At 47.7% G+C, this 13827-nt stretch overlaps 1 protein-coding gene across 9 annotated transcripts in view; it reads left to right on the top strand.

Annotated features, from left to right (window-relative positions):
• Positions 1-4900: 4900 nt before the first annotated feature.
• The window catches only part of TBL1XR1 (TBL1X/Y related 1), a 198616-nt gene continuing 189689 nt past the window's right edge, over positions 4901-13827 (top strand). For 2 of the 9 annotated variants that reach the window (XR_013233410.1, XM_077348353.1), the window contains exon 1: positions 4912-5429. The gene's annotated coding sequence lies outside the window, so the exon portion shown is untranslated. Of the gene's footprint in view, positions 5430-5610; positions 5736-5816; positions 6009-13827 lie in introns of those variants that run through there. The other 7 variants (XM_077348359.1, XM_077348357.1, XM_077348356.1 and 4 more) reach the window with 7 other exon arrangements.

A 13827-nucleotide genomic window follows, 5' to 3' on the forward strand; every position in this document is an offset into this window, starting at 1 on the left:
GTGACTGGCTCTCCCTGGGAGTGTTCCACCAATAGGGAGAGAGATGTGTCATTCCAGATACTTTTCCAATACTCTCCTCCTAAGTCCTGATTGCCTTATTTGGGGACTTCCTACTCCTTTGAGCATACGTCCTCCCTGTTTGCCTCCACAATAGATGGAATGAACAACAGAACAATTGGTCTTTCTCCTCTCTCTTTCAATACAGAGTTGTTTCTCTTCTTAATAACACTATTTTATTCTTTTAAGCTGACTGTTGCTGAAATCTTCTTTGCATATTCAAACTCTGCCAACATTGTAGACTGTACCATAACAAAATGGTCCAGGAAGGTTAGCCACTATAGACTGTACCGCTGTAGATAGTTCGTACTATCAATTCCTGTACATTGGTTCCTACTGTGTAATTTGGTTCCTACTGTCTTTGCATTGTTTCATCAATCATGTTAATATTTATGCTTCACGTTGCTTCACCTCTGCCTCAGATCTCTAGTTGTTTTCCAGATTCCTTCAAGTAAAACACGATTGCATCATTTTTGAACAGCCTTTCTCAACTTTTTTACCGTTGAGAAACCCCTGAAATATTCTTCAGGCTTCAAGAAAGCCCAGAAGTGGGGCAATCATGCAGAATAGGGTTAGGAAGCATAGTTATGGACACAACCACCTGGGACGCCTCCTTCCCACCTCACCAGACCCATCATTGGCTATTTTGGGAGACCACATATGGTCATATCACCTGATCCATGTTAAACACATTGTTAAAATATTTTAAAAATGAATTAACTCCCACCCATTTGAGAAACTCTTCCAGGGGTGTCCAGAAAGTTGGTTTTTATATCCCTCTCTCCTCAACCTTAAGGAGTTCCCACTATGAGAACCTCTAGAGTAGACTGGCTTGAATCACATGAGAGCTGCTTTGTAGTGCTGAGCTGCAACAGAAAGGCGCATGTGTGAATTGGGTTTCCGGAAGCAGGCACCATGGAAGATGTGAAGCAGGCCTTGGGGAATCGGAAGTGGTAACAATTTCTCAAAGTGAAGCAAGGAAGCAAGAAAACGTGAAAGTCTTTCCTGTACGAGAATCCCCCAACAGGAAGTGAATTCATGGCTTTAGGATTCGCTCCACACTCACATTTGGGGAGCAGGAACCCAGAGCAGTGTCCTGATGTTATGATGTCACTTCTGGTGAGACCCCAGCTGCATCTGGTAACTCTAAAGCAGGTGTAGTCTAACTGCGGCCCTCCAGATGTCCATGGACTACAATTCCCATGAGCCTCTGCGGGCTCATGGGAATTGTAGTCCATGGACATCTGGAGGGCCGCAGTTTGACTACCCCTGCTCTAAAGCCATGTGACTTTATGTTACTCCACAGGGCCGTATCAATTGAGCCCATCCTCCCATATTGAAAGCAGAACACGGAGAGATTCTTGCTGCAGGCAGGTAAGGTGATGCTTTGAAGATACTGCATACGTTCCGCAGATGGTAGGGCATGATGGTGGTGTCAGGGCTGGGTAACCTTGATGGTCGGCTTTTAAAGAATGTGTTTGTATTTCCCGCTTGAGCAACAAGGGCTCTGCTAGCCAAGCTCGTGGCAAACAAACAAACAAAAAGAGGCTTTGAACGACTGGTGACAGTCAGGGCGTTTGTCATTAACATCACAGCAAGTACTGACAAATATTGACTCTTGCACAATCACTTTCCACAGGTCAGCGGGCATGGAAATGCCACTGTGCACATCCCGGTGGGGAGACTGCATTTCCCTAGCAAGCATGTACTGCCATTTGTACCTGAGGGATATTTAGCTGCCCACAAACTGAAAGGATACGTAGGTGGAAAATCGATTGTGCATGTGTGGGGGAATCATCTTGACCAACTCCTACTCTATAGAGTTCAAGAGGATTTTTGAGATCCAGACAAAGCTGTTTTAGCACAATCCTGTGGGGTTTTCAAGGCAGGGGAGTTGATTTGCCATTGCCTGCCTCTCTGTGGCAGCCCTCGTTTTCCTTGGCAGGGCCAGGCCTCTTTCTCTTTGGAGATGTCATGAGATAGCCTACGCTGTCCAGGTCAGGGCAAGAGGAAATTTAGAATGCTGATAATACAGGGTGTGTGGCGCGTTATAATATACAAAAGACAATACAAACATCAAACCATAACAACCGCCTGCACGTCAATTAAAATTCAGCCACTAATTCTACAGGTCCAGCGCAGCCATGACTAACAATTAAAAGAAAAAGTGGGCAACTCTCCACCCTATTAAAAATCAGGAAGTCTGGTGGTGGAAGGAAAATGCAATAAAAATGCCCATAGGTCTCATGGTATGATGTCATTTCCAGGAAAAATCTAGAGATTCCTAGAAAGACACCATGACCCTTCTGGGGCTTTCCTAGAAATGACATCCTGGCCCCCTCTCCCCACATGCCAAATGGTCTCCCCCTGGTTGTGCTCAATGCAACAGATGAGTGTTGGATTGCTAGATTTATTTATGTATTTATTTAGATTTCTATACCACCCATTTCTTTGCAGCTCTGGGCGGTTTACACAGAACATTATAACTTACATGGAACATTATACAGACTGTAACATCAAAACAACTTCCAATAAGACATCAAAAGATTACAAAGCCACATTTATAATATAATAACAATTAACAATAACTTTGGGAGAGTCATGGGCAGGCGTCTGGGGGGACCAGCAGGTGTTCTGAGTTGGTCAGCCTCAAGCAAATGCCTGGTGGAAGACCTCCCTCTTGCAGGCCCTGCAGAACAGTGGAAGTTTGGGCAGGGCTCTGATCTCCGCAGGGAGCTCGTTCCACCAGGCAGGGGCCAGGACCGAGAAGGCTCTGGCCCTTGTTGAGGTCCGACGTGCTTCTCTGGGGCCAGGGATCCGCAGCCAGTTGGAGGTGGCGGAGCGTAAGACTCTTTTGGGGGCATAGGCAGGAAGGTGGTCTCTCAGATGTGATGATCTATATTGGGTTGTGTTTTTTTTTAACACTGAAGCACAATTTCTAGGTGAAATAGGCCTTCAATGATGTTTGCATAATACTTTGGGGAGCACGATGAAGCTTTTCCCACCCAGTAGGCCAGCCTAGGCCTCACAATTGTTTGCACTCTTTGTGACTGTGTGAATATGAAAGGCTTCTGGCAGACATTCCAACCTGACTGGGCAGGAAGTGTGCATAGAGCTACCACTATGTCAGTGTTGCAAAACTCCGGGTGGGGCTTGAGGAGCTACTGGGATGCCAACTGACCTCCAGGCGACAGGGAAATTGATTCCCCTGGAGGAAATGGATGCTTTGGAGGGTGTTCTCTATAGCAGGAGTAGTCAACCTGTGGTCCTTCAGATGTCCATGGATTACAATTTCCATGAGCCCCTGCCAGAAAATGCTGGCAGGGGCTCATGGGAATTGTAGTCCATGGACATCTGTCGGACCACAGGTTGACTACCCCTGCTCTATAGCAACATACCTTGTTGAAGTCCCTCCCCTCCACAAACCCTGTCTCTCCAGGTGCCACCCCTCAAATCTCCAGGATTCTCCCAATCCGGGCTGTAACTGCGCTTCCTTCGAGGTGTCACCCATTTGTGAATGAAATGATTGACAGCCCTTCGATGAGCTTGCAGAAACCGCGTCCCTTGAAAAAGGAGGCGAGGCCAGCATCTCTAGTTGTTTTTGTGCTGTGATGGAGAAGGATGCTGTGCAGTCCCCTTCCTTCTTCTGTTGGGTTGTTCTCTTTCTCTCTCTCTCTCTGTGTTTGGGAACAGGAGTGGACAGGGGAAGAGGGTGCCTTCTTCAGCTGTTAGCGCCCTGGCCTCAACAGCCACTCTCCCTGTGTTCGGTTCCTGGTTTGCACATTGCATCCCAAAGGTACAGGACACCCAGGGATCTCTTGATCTGTTTCATGCCATTTCCAGGCGGTGTGGCAGAGGCTGCCTGTGTGGGTGAGGGGCAGGGAAGGCCTTCCGCCAGGGACCTCCCCTCCCCCCCAGCGCTTGCTCCACTCCCTTCTCCGTTGATGCGCTCTGCAGACGGCTGGTCTGTTTCCACGAAACTTAAAGCAGAAGAGGGTGTTGAAGAAATTCAAACTCAACCCCCCAGGGCCACGGGGCCTGCGTCATGCACTCTAGACTTCACTTGGCACCTCCCAGATCTGGCATCCCTCTTTTAAGGCTGGGGGCAGGGAGGGGAGGGTTTCCGCACCCCCCTTCTGCCTCCTGTTGTGGCCTATTTCACTTTGTGGAGCTCAGGCCAAACAAGGCCTCCCCTCCCCCTTTGTGGGGCGCGCACTGACGTGCTTGAGGTTGTTTGGATTTTGTGGTGACCCTTCAAACAGCGACCCCTCCTCTGAGTGGCAGCCAGAGGGGGGGGCAGGGCGGATCCTTCCCCCACCTCTGAGCCTTGCTACAAAAACACCCCCCCACACACATACACACACACTCTACTGATCTTTGCATGCGTGAGTGTGAGAGTGCCTGTGTGTGTGTGTGTGTGTGTGTGTGTGTGGAAGTCGCCCCTCTGCTCCCCCCCCCCGTCCCCTTCTTGAGCGAGCGAGCGAGACCCCCGCCCTAGCAATTTTCCCCCTCCCCCACCCTTTGAAGCGCGCTCCGGCCTTGCCGCCTGGTTCGCTACCGACGGGGCGAGGCTCCCCCCGGCCCTCGCCGCCCGCCTGCCTGCCAGCCGGGGGTTGGTTGGGCGCGTCCTCGCAAGCCGCCGGGAGCAGGCCTCGCTCTTCCCTTCCCCCTCCCCGGCGGGGCCGCGCGCCGCCGCGCACGCGCCTCCCGTCCCGTCCCCTCCCCCTCCGCCCGGGCCCATTTCTGTGTGGCCGGCCACCTTCCCCTTCGCCTTCCCCGGCGCGGAGCGTCTGAGAGCCGTTGGCTGTTGGGAACCGTTTTGGCTCTTTCCCTTAGTAACAGCTTCCCCCCTTCTGCCTCAGTTCCCCCGCAATCGAAAGCACCACACGCACACTCGCACACGCACGCGCGGCGGGAGGGAGGGAGGAAGGAAAGAGGGAGCGCGCCCCCTCCCCCCCAGTATCTCCTCGCCCGGGAGTCTACCGGCCGCCCCTCCCCCCCTCCCTTCGGCCGGGCCGGGGCTGGGACTGAGTCGCGCGGCGATTGGCGACCGGGGCTCTCTCCCTCAGTCGCGCGCGCTCGGGCAGAGCTCCATATTGGGGGGCCCTTCCCCCCCCCCCGCCGCCCAACCGCCGCCCGGTTGAAGCTGCACCCGCCGCTGCCCATAAAGCGAGGCTCCTCCGTCAGGGGAAGGAAGGAAGGAAAGAAGGAAGGCGCCGCCGCCGCTGCTGAGGAGGAGGAAGGTGCCTTGCCGGTCCCCACCCCGCCCCCCTTTCCCCTCCTCTCTTCGGCCTCCATTGCCAGGAGGGGGAAAGGCGAGCGCGAGGGAGAGAGGGGGGGCGAGCGCAGCCTGCGCGGCCACCCGAGGCAAGGTAAGGCATGGCGAGCGGCTTTCGGGGGGCGCCTCGCTCGGGAGGGGAGAGGAGGGGGGAGGGTGTTTGGATCGAGTTGGCGGCGGGGGAGGGGCGGCGGGGCGTGCATTTTTCAACTTGGCCCTCTCCTCCGCCGCCCCTCCCCCACCCTCCTCGGAAGCGGCTGGCGTTTAACTTCCCGGCCCCCTCCCCCCTCCGCTGCTGTGCCGCTTTGATCTCCCCTCCTCTCCCCTCCCCCCTCTCCTCCGGACCTCTCCGGGAGGGGGCTGGTGGGGAAGGCAAGCGCGGATCCGCCGCCTGTGCAAGGTAATCACAATAACAAGCGCCAGAATAATATCATCATCCTCCTCATCATATAATAGGGGCAGGAATCCGCGCAGCTCAATCCCAGCGAGCAGCCATCATAGGAGCGGGCTGGGCTCGGCGCCTATTTTTAGAGCGGCTTTTTTGTGCAAAGGCGAGGACTTGTGGTTGGCTTCTCGGTGTTATTTTTGGTGCATTTTCCTCTTTCTCCCCCTCCCCCGCCTTCGCCTCCTGGCATCCAAGAGCGGCCCCCCCTCCCGGAAGTGGGGGATTTAGGTCAGTCGGGTTTGCTTTCCGGGGGGAAGTTTTGTTTTGGGGGCTGGTGGCCTCGTGGCTGCTTGCGGGGGGGGGGGGGGAGCCGGACTCGTGCTGCTGCTGCTGCTGCTGCTGGCTGGCCGGCGGGGGGAGGGGAGGGGAGGGGACGGGAATGGGACGGCGGCCCCTCTGGGCCTGCGGGGTGGTTTCCCAGTCCCAACATGTGGGGCTGGACCTTTGCAAAAATGCCGGCCGAGCTGCGGAGTTTGGCCCTTGACAAAAATGCCCAGGGCTGCCATGGCTTAGCTGAACTCGCCTCCCCCCCTTTCAGCGTCCGGGGAGCTGGCCATGTGCGGGGTGGGCCGGAGGAAGAGGCCAGTCGCTTGGGGGGAAATGGCTCAGGAGCCCAAGGGGCTCTGGATCAGTTCTGGGCCTGATGAGACCAAGGGCCGGGGCTTGTGCCTGCCTTTGTGGGAGAAAAGGCCTCCAGCTTAAAGTTAGGGCTTCTGGTCCATTTCCTGCTTGCTTTTTGCTGGGGGAAACGCCAACCCCGAGAACCTGAATGGGGGGGACGACGACAAGGTGTGTTTAGAATTGGATTGTGGCTTCTCAGTTGAAGGGTATAGCTTCCAGATGGTGCAAACTATTATTATTATTATTATTATTATTATTATTATTATTATTATTATTATTATTATTATTATTATTATTATTATTATATCACGTGGGGAGAAAGGAGACATTAAAGATGGCCCGGACGGAGGGGACTGTCAGATGGCTTTCAAAGAGACCCTTGATCATGGATTCTTTGATGAGGATAGCGATTCAGAAATAGCCCAAAAGTTTGATGGACGGGCCAGGTTTGAGAATACCTTTATTACTACTATATATATTTTTAAATTGCTTGCCCTGCGGAGTTTCCTTCATGAGCCTGGCTTGCTCCTTCTGTGTCGTTTCAATGGAGGCCTACCTGAGTTCCAGCAGGCCTCTCTCGGAGTCTGGTTTTCCCTGTGCTTCAGACAGGAAATACAGCTTTGAAAAACAGTTGTTATCGGAACAGTTCAGTTTCTGTCGTCGAGCTTTGCTGCTTTCCTGGGTGCTTTGCCTTCTTTCTGCCTTTGGTCTGTCCTGAGAAATGCTCGGGGAGCTCACCAAGCACGTGGCGAGTGAGAGAGCTCTTCCGGCATGGTGTGGTACATGTTCCTCTCGCAGGGTCTGAAAGCATGGCGTTTTGGCTTGGTCAGCCCCAGAGAAGAGGTTTTTAGGCCTAATATTGTTGTGGTTTGAGGCCTGCTGCACACTTTCTTAAATCTTTAGTTGTACTCTTGCCTAAAGGGCTTTTTTGTGGGGTGGGGGTGGCATGTGTATTACAAATCTGACCATGAAAACATTCCACCATTGTAGAAATGCTTCTGGATATTATTGACTTGGCCTGTATGTGTCCATGGGAGCTCTTCCATAAATGGGGGAGGGGATATCGAGGGGGGGGGTTGATGGGTTGCAGCCCTGTGGATGTGGTGGGTTTGCCTTTTGGAAGCTTGTGATTTTTTTTTGTGGGGTAGGACTTAGCCTGGTTCCCAGCAGTGGTTGTGTTTCTCCTGTGTTCTCAACACTGCTTGTCCCTCTGTGGGTGCTATAATGTAATAGGAGTGAGATTCCTGTGGGTCGCTGTGTGGGTCTGAGGCAGCAGAACCAAGTTTCATCCCAGTGGCACCTTTTAAGACCAACCAAGTCTTGTGTACTCGCCTAATAGGTAGACTAAATAAATAATAGAAGTGGTTGTAATACTCAGTGCCACCTGGCTGCATTGATAGTTATATCTGCCTTATTGATAATCTTCACATATGGGTTACATTAGTATTTGAGTTTAAAACTCTGGTGTTTCTGTGTGGGAAACAATCTCAGTTTTTGTAGTTGATTTACTTACAATGGAAACAAAACCATGTTGAATCATTTTACCCTCCCCCACTGATGCAAGGTGATGAAATGGCTTACTCATGGTCAAAAAGCCCAGTTGACCACTTGTTTTGTATGTATATGAAAAGGCTGAGGAAAGCAGAACATTTGTAGAACATCTGAAGAAGCGTGCATGCACGCGAAAGCTTATATGTGGAATTAAACTGCTGGCCTTCAGGGTGCTGGACTCAGACGTTGTTTTATTTTCTTTCTCCCGATACTAGAGTTCTGGGTAACCCAGCAGACTTGTAGATGGCAGTAGTTTTAGGATAGTGACCTTGGGCCTGTCACAGTCCTCCCAGAACACTTTCAGCCCCACCTACCTCCCAAGAAACAACTTGCTTAGACCACCACTAGTATCCTGTATGTACTACTAAGAAAAAGTTTAATTCTTGGTATAATATTTAACGAACACGCACATTTCATCAGAAGTTTGAATCTGGTGGCACCTTTATGACCAACGACGTTTAATTCTGGATATAAGCACACACACAACAGTTTATACCCAGAATTAAACTTGGTCTTAAAGGTGCCACCAGATTTGAACTTTGTTCTATTGCTTCGGGCAAATGAAGCTACCTACCTGAATACATATGCTACAGTAATCCTTCTTGGAGCTTTCCCCCTGTTTTAACTTGTTTGTCCTTTTCAATATTCCACCCCTGATTTTAAGGACAGTTTTTTTGTGGTTGGCCTCACAATACCTGGGATCTCGGTGTCATTCTTAACTAACTGTATGAGTTCTAGGAGCGTGAGGTTGTAATAATAAAAAAAAAATTGAAGGGTACACATTGTATTCTATCTAGGAAACCCTATGGCAGGCCTCCTATAAGAACCAACTTTTCTTCTTCTTCTTCTTCTTCTTCTTCTTCTTCTTCTTCTAAAACACTTAAGATAATAATCTAAACATATTTAGTTGTTGGAGGTGAGGTGGGATCTGTTCTTGGGGGTCTTGTGTGATTTTTTTTTTCTCTGAGAGGTGCCTTCTGGCCTGATATAAAATACATGTAAAAGTGAGTATTGAACTTAACATGGGGAAAAAATACGCTCACTGGCAGGATTTGGGTGTGTTTGCTACTCATGTGGGCTTCTTCAGCCTGACTAAAGAGCAATTTATTTACAAACTGGTGGATTCTTGTGTGTGGTGGCAGTGGGGATTGCTTGGGTCACCGCTTTGAAGTTCCAAGGCACTGTTACGTAAGTGCAAAGTGTTATAAAACGTTGCTTCCAGCTTTGTAGTTATCCTGGTGTTGTGTGAGATGATAGTTGGCGGAGACCAAGAACAAATGCGGACAACCTTGCCTAAGAAAATTGGTCAAAAGTTCAAAGCTATAGAGCGGTGTGTGTTTGAAATGTGAAAATACATCACATGAAATGTTTTATTTTGTACCTTTGTGGAATTTCTGCCCAGCATGCTTCACATTCCAGCTTCAACTGTACTGAAGACAAAAAATCCCCCCCCCCCCCCGTTTTTACCTAAAACATTTCTTCCACCTTTGACCAATACAATCCTCCAAGGCAGCTTGTGTGGGAAAGAAGCTAGAACTGTCCAATACAATAAAAACAAAGCCAAAATGAAATGCAAAGCGAAAACATCAGTCAGTTAATACTTAACAGGTCTATTTGACATTCACATATTGATTTAAAGATTGACAAAAGCTTAACATGCAAACATAAGGACCAATGATTCATCTACTCAAGCCATTCTCAACTATTTCTCTGCTGAAAACCCCCTGAAACATTCTTCAGGCTCCAAGAAGCTCCAGAAGTGGTGCGATTTTGCAGAATATGGTTAGGAAGCATTGTTGTATATATGTACCTTGGGGCCCCTCCACTTCCCACCCTCTCCCGGCCCATTATTGGCCATTTTATGGCGTGGGTAGATCACCATGATCATATATGGTCATATCACTCCACAAATGTTAGTGCTTGGGGCTGGAATTCAGAAGACTTGTGATTATGGATGTTCCAGTTATTTTATGTATTTAAAACATTTCTGTGCTGCCTTTCTACCCCAAATAGCAGGTCCCTAAGCCAGTGAACGTTGAAACATTTCAAAATAACAAAGGTGTATCTAAACTAGCTCAATATAAACACACACTTAGCACTAAAACCAACATGGAGGGCAAATAACAGTGACTGGGGATATATGCCAAATAAAGCAGAAAAAGTCTTCACTTCACTCACTGGTGGATGATAATGGTAGAGAGAGACAGATGAATTTCCCTGTGTAGGGCATTCCACCTAGGTGCTTCCAAAGATGACTGGACTGGTAAGTGGATATGGTATGCTGTTGTTAAGGTATGCTGATGCCAGGCCAAATAGGGCTTTTAAGGTTCCAGTTCCTTCAATTGGGCCTAGAAGCAAATTGGCGGGCATTGTAGGTGAAACAAGACTGGAACGATATGGTCCCTGTGACTTGACCCATCCTAGTAAACAGTCTAGTTGCAGCATTGTGTGTCAACTGTAGCTTGCAGACAACCTTTAAGGGCAGCTCTGGTCCACTTCTTAACCACAATGCTGTCCTATAAATAAATGGTATGTGTATAATACTGCTGAATCTTGCCTTGGCCATGAATTTATTAGGACTGTGTTCCTTGGCATTTGCATCTGGAAGAAAATTCCATTGAAATCAACAGGAGCTATTTTATTTATTTTATTATATTTCTATACTGCCCTCCCGTGAGGCTTGGGGCAGTTTAGAAGAAGAAGAGGAGTTGGTTCTTATATGCCGCTTTTCCCTACCCGAAGGAGGCTCAAAAGCGGCTTACAGTCCCCTTCCCATTCCTCTCCCCACAACAGACACCCTGTGGGGTGGGTGAGGCTGAGAGAGCCCTGATTTCACTGCTCGGTCAGAACAGTTTTATCAGTGCCGTGGCGAGCCCAAGGTCACCCAGCTGGCTGCATGTGGGGGAGCGCAGAATCGAACCTGGCATGCCAGATTAGAAGTCCACACTCCTAACCACTACACCAACTGGCTCTCTACCTAAAATGTGGTGACTACATTTCTGAGTAAACATGACAAAGCTTTACTGAGGTAATTTAATTTTTTAAAATATATATCTAGGATTCCTTCCTCTCCTGTAAGGGATGCAAAATGCCTTACGTCGGACATCCATAACATGTAAAAATCATATAATACATTTATATTTACAATTTATAATATAACAAACATTAGAAAAACAACTCAAAGTGCAACATCAAGCTCAATGTATTAGTTATTCTGAGTACATCCCATTTCTTCTTCTGGAATGTACAGGAATTTGAACGAGAAGGAACTATTCTTATGACTAGACTTGCAAATTTTTCTCAACTGCTTCCTATTCTAAGTATTCTAAGTATATAAAGCAGTAGCTATTTTGAGAGCAATTGCCTTAAGTCAAATTCTGGGACTAGATGTTCCTGCTCAAGAGAACAGTTATGATATATTTGATTCCCATGGATGGCCCCACAGTGCAGCCCCCCCCCCCAACCCACACATTGGGTTCACCCAGGAAATCTCCACATTTGTGGAAAGTCTGAGAATGGGGCATAATAAAATACTGCACAAGTGCTGCAGTCTAACACACTATGACTTGACAGTCATTTTGGATTATCTAGGCCATCATGGACAATGGTGCTGGTATCACATATGGTTGTCTGAGTAACCTAAAATGGCTGCTGAGATCTTGTAGACTGCTTCACAGGATTTTGGCAATTTCAGGGGTGGAGTCCAACGACAGGACAGGCAGGACAATCAAAGTGGACAGAGTGGGAAAACTGAGCACAGGGGGAGAGATGGGAAGGAAAATCCCCTCTCACATTTTCTAATGGATCATCTGCTTGTTTTACTTCTAGATGAGCTGTTAAATTGTTCATATTTTGACTTTCAGAGGCTATCTGGGCTTGAAAGGTATGAGTACAGTTACACACTGTACAAAAAATGATTTGTAAGCTTCAGTAAATGCAAAATGCAGCTGTTAATTCATTAACTGGCGGTAGTTGCGGGTATAGGTAGTAGTACTTGCCTATCTGCATGGCTTCCAAGGAGCTATTGTTCTCATCACATGTGCTCTATGACTTTACATATTTGAGTCTAGGACTACCAAGTCCCGGTAGGGATGAGGGGATTCCAATCCTGCCTTGAGCGCCATTGCCTGTGAGCACTCCGAGCGACAGTAGGAAGGAAATTGAAAAAAGAAAAGACTCTTGCAGTGTCACCGGCATGATGATGTAACTTGGAAGTGACATCATCATGCTGGTGCCACCACCCTCAGCTCTGATGCTGGTTACCAGGCTTGGCAAATCCTATTTGAGCTTAGGGCAATCATGGTATACCTCCCCCCATCCAGAGTGATCAGATGTAGACTTTCCTCTAGATATCTTCCTTTTCTGAGATTAGGTGCTCCTGCCTTGCAAGGCTTGCGTTTCGCCTGGTTCAGTAATGTTTTAAATGATGTCAACTGGTTTTGTTGTTGTTATTCTTTGCCTGTCACCTGATCGCTTGCAGAACAGTGGTTCATAAGTGTGAGAAATAATACTTTTAATGGCCTGGATGTGAAAATGTGAAAGCAGGATGTAGGAATGAGTAACTCCACATAATCAAATGGAACCAGGAGACTTGGTGTGTTTTATGTGAAAGAGCTGTTCTTGTGAAATAAAAAGGCCAGGACTCCTTGTGAACTAAATGACATATCTCTATCTCAAAATTAGAAGATTTCTCACACACACAACCCCCCCCCCCCCAAAAAAAAAAACAACAATAATGAAATATTTGTATCGGGGAAACCTTAAAGCAAAGCTTTTTCCCTTCAAGGATTTGCTTCTTTGTAGGTTGAAGTGTGTCTTTTCATTTTCTCTATTTCACTGTCATGAGGAACGCTTGTTCAAAATTCTGTATCCATAGGTACAAGCTTATTGTGTTTGATATGCAATAAAGTAATTGACAGTGATGCAGGATGAAAAAAATTCCAATTCCTTTTTTTTCCTGTGGGAACAAACTACTCCGTATACGTAAATATAGTTTATTTTGTCAACAGGGAGGGAACGAACTGGCTGTTGAACTAGAATTTGTCACAGATTTTGTCTGGTTTGTGTAGCAATGTTTACAAAATGAAGAACTTTTCTGAATTTAGATGCAGTGTGGCTTGAGACTAACAGCTGTGATGGGAAGTAGTACTGACACGATAGGCCACCATTCTTTTTACGTTTATTATTTATTTATCAGACTACCACTCTTGGTTCAGCTGTCTCAGGACAATGTGTATCACATTATCAACATGACATAAAATAAAATCATTAAACATCTGTGTCCTTTATTGCCACACCTCTCCCAAGTTGCTCTCCTGTGGTTGATTGCCAGAGTACAGATGGTACGGGGAGACCCAACCAACATTGCAAATGAAGTTGTACCGTAGATCTATAACCTTGCACTTTTTAATTTTCAATTCCTTTTCTAGTAACCTTCAGCATGGAGTTTGCTTTTTAAACCACTATGACACATTGAGGCCACACTTCCATTTAACTACCCATTACAGTCCCAAGCTCTTTCACTTCAATTTTGGCCATTTCAAGGGCTAGTTGAGATTTTTTGTTTGTTCCAGTGTATGTACCCTACTTAAACAGAACTTCTTTTGCCCCATCGTTGCCCACTTGTACAAATTAGTAACCTCTCCCTCTAGCGGTTCACAATCCAACTTGGTTTTCACCGTGCTGAATCATTTGTTACTGTGGACAAATTCCAGGTCCTTTATGAATATATTAAACGGCATTGGTCCCACTACCAATAATCTGTACATTAAATATCGTACATCAACAATGTGCTTTTGTTGAGCATGGTGAACACTATTCAAGAAGAAGAGTTTTTTATACCTTGCCTTTCTCTACCAGAAGGCATCTCAATGTG

The sequence above is a fragment of the Paroedura picta genome, chromosome 8, assembly GCF_049243985.1.
Source record: "Paroedura picta isolate Pp20150507F chromosome 8, Ppicta_v3.0, whole genome shotgun sequence".
NCBI lineage: Eukaryota > Metazoa > Chordata > Lepidosauria > Squamata > Gekkonidae > Paroedura > Paroedura picta.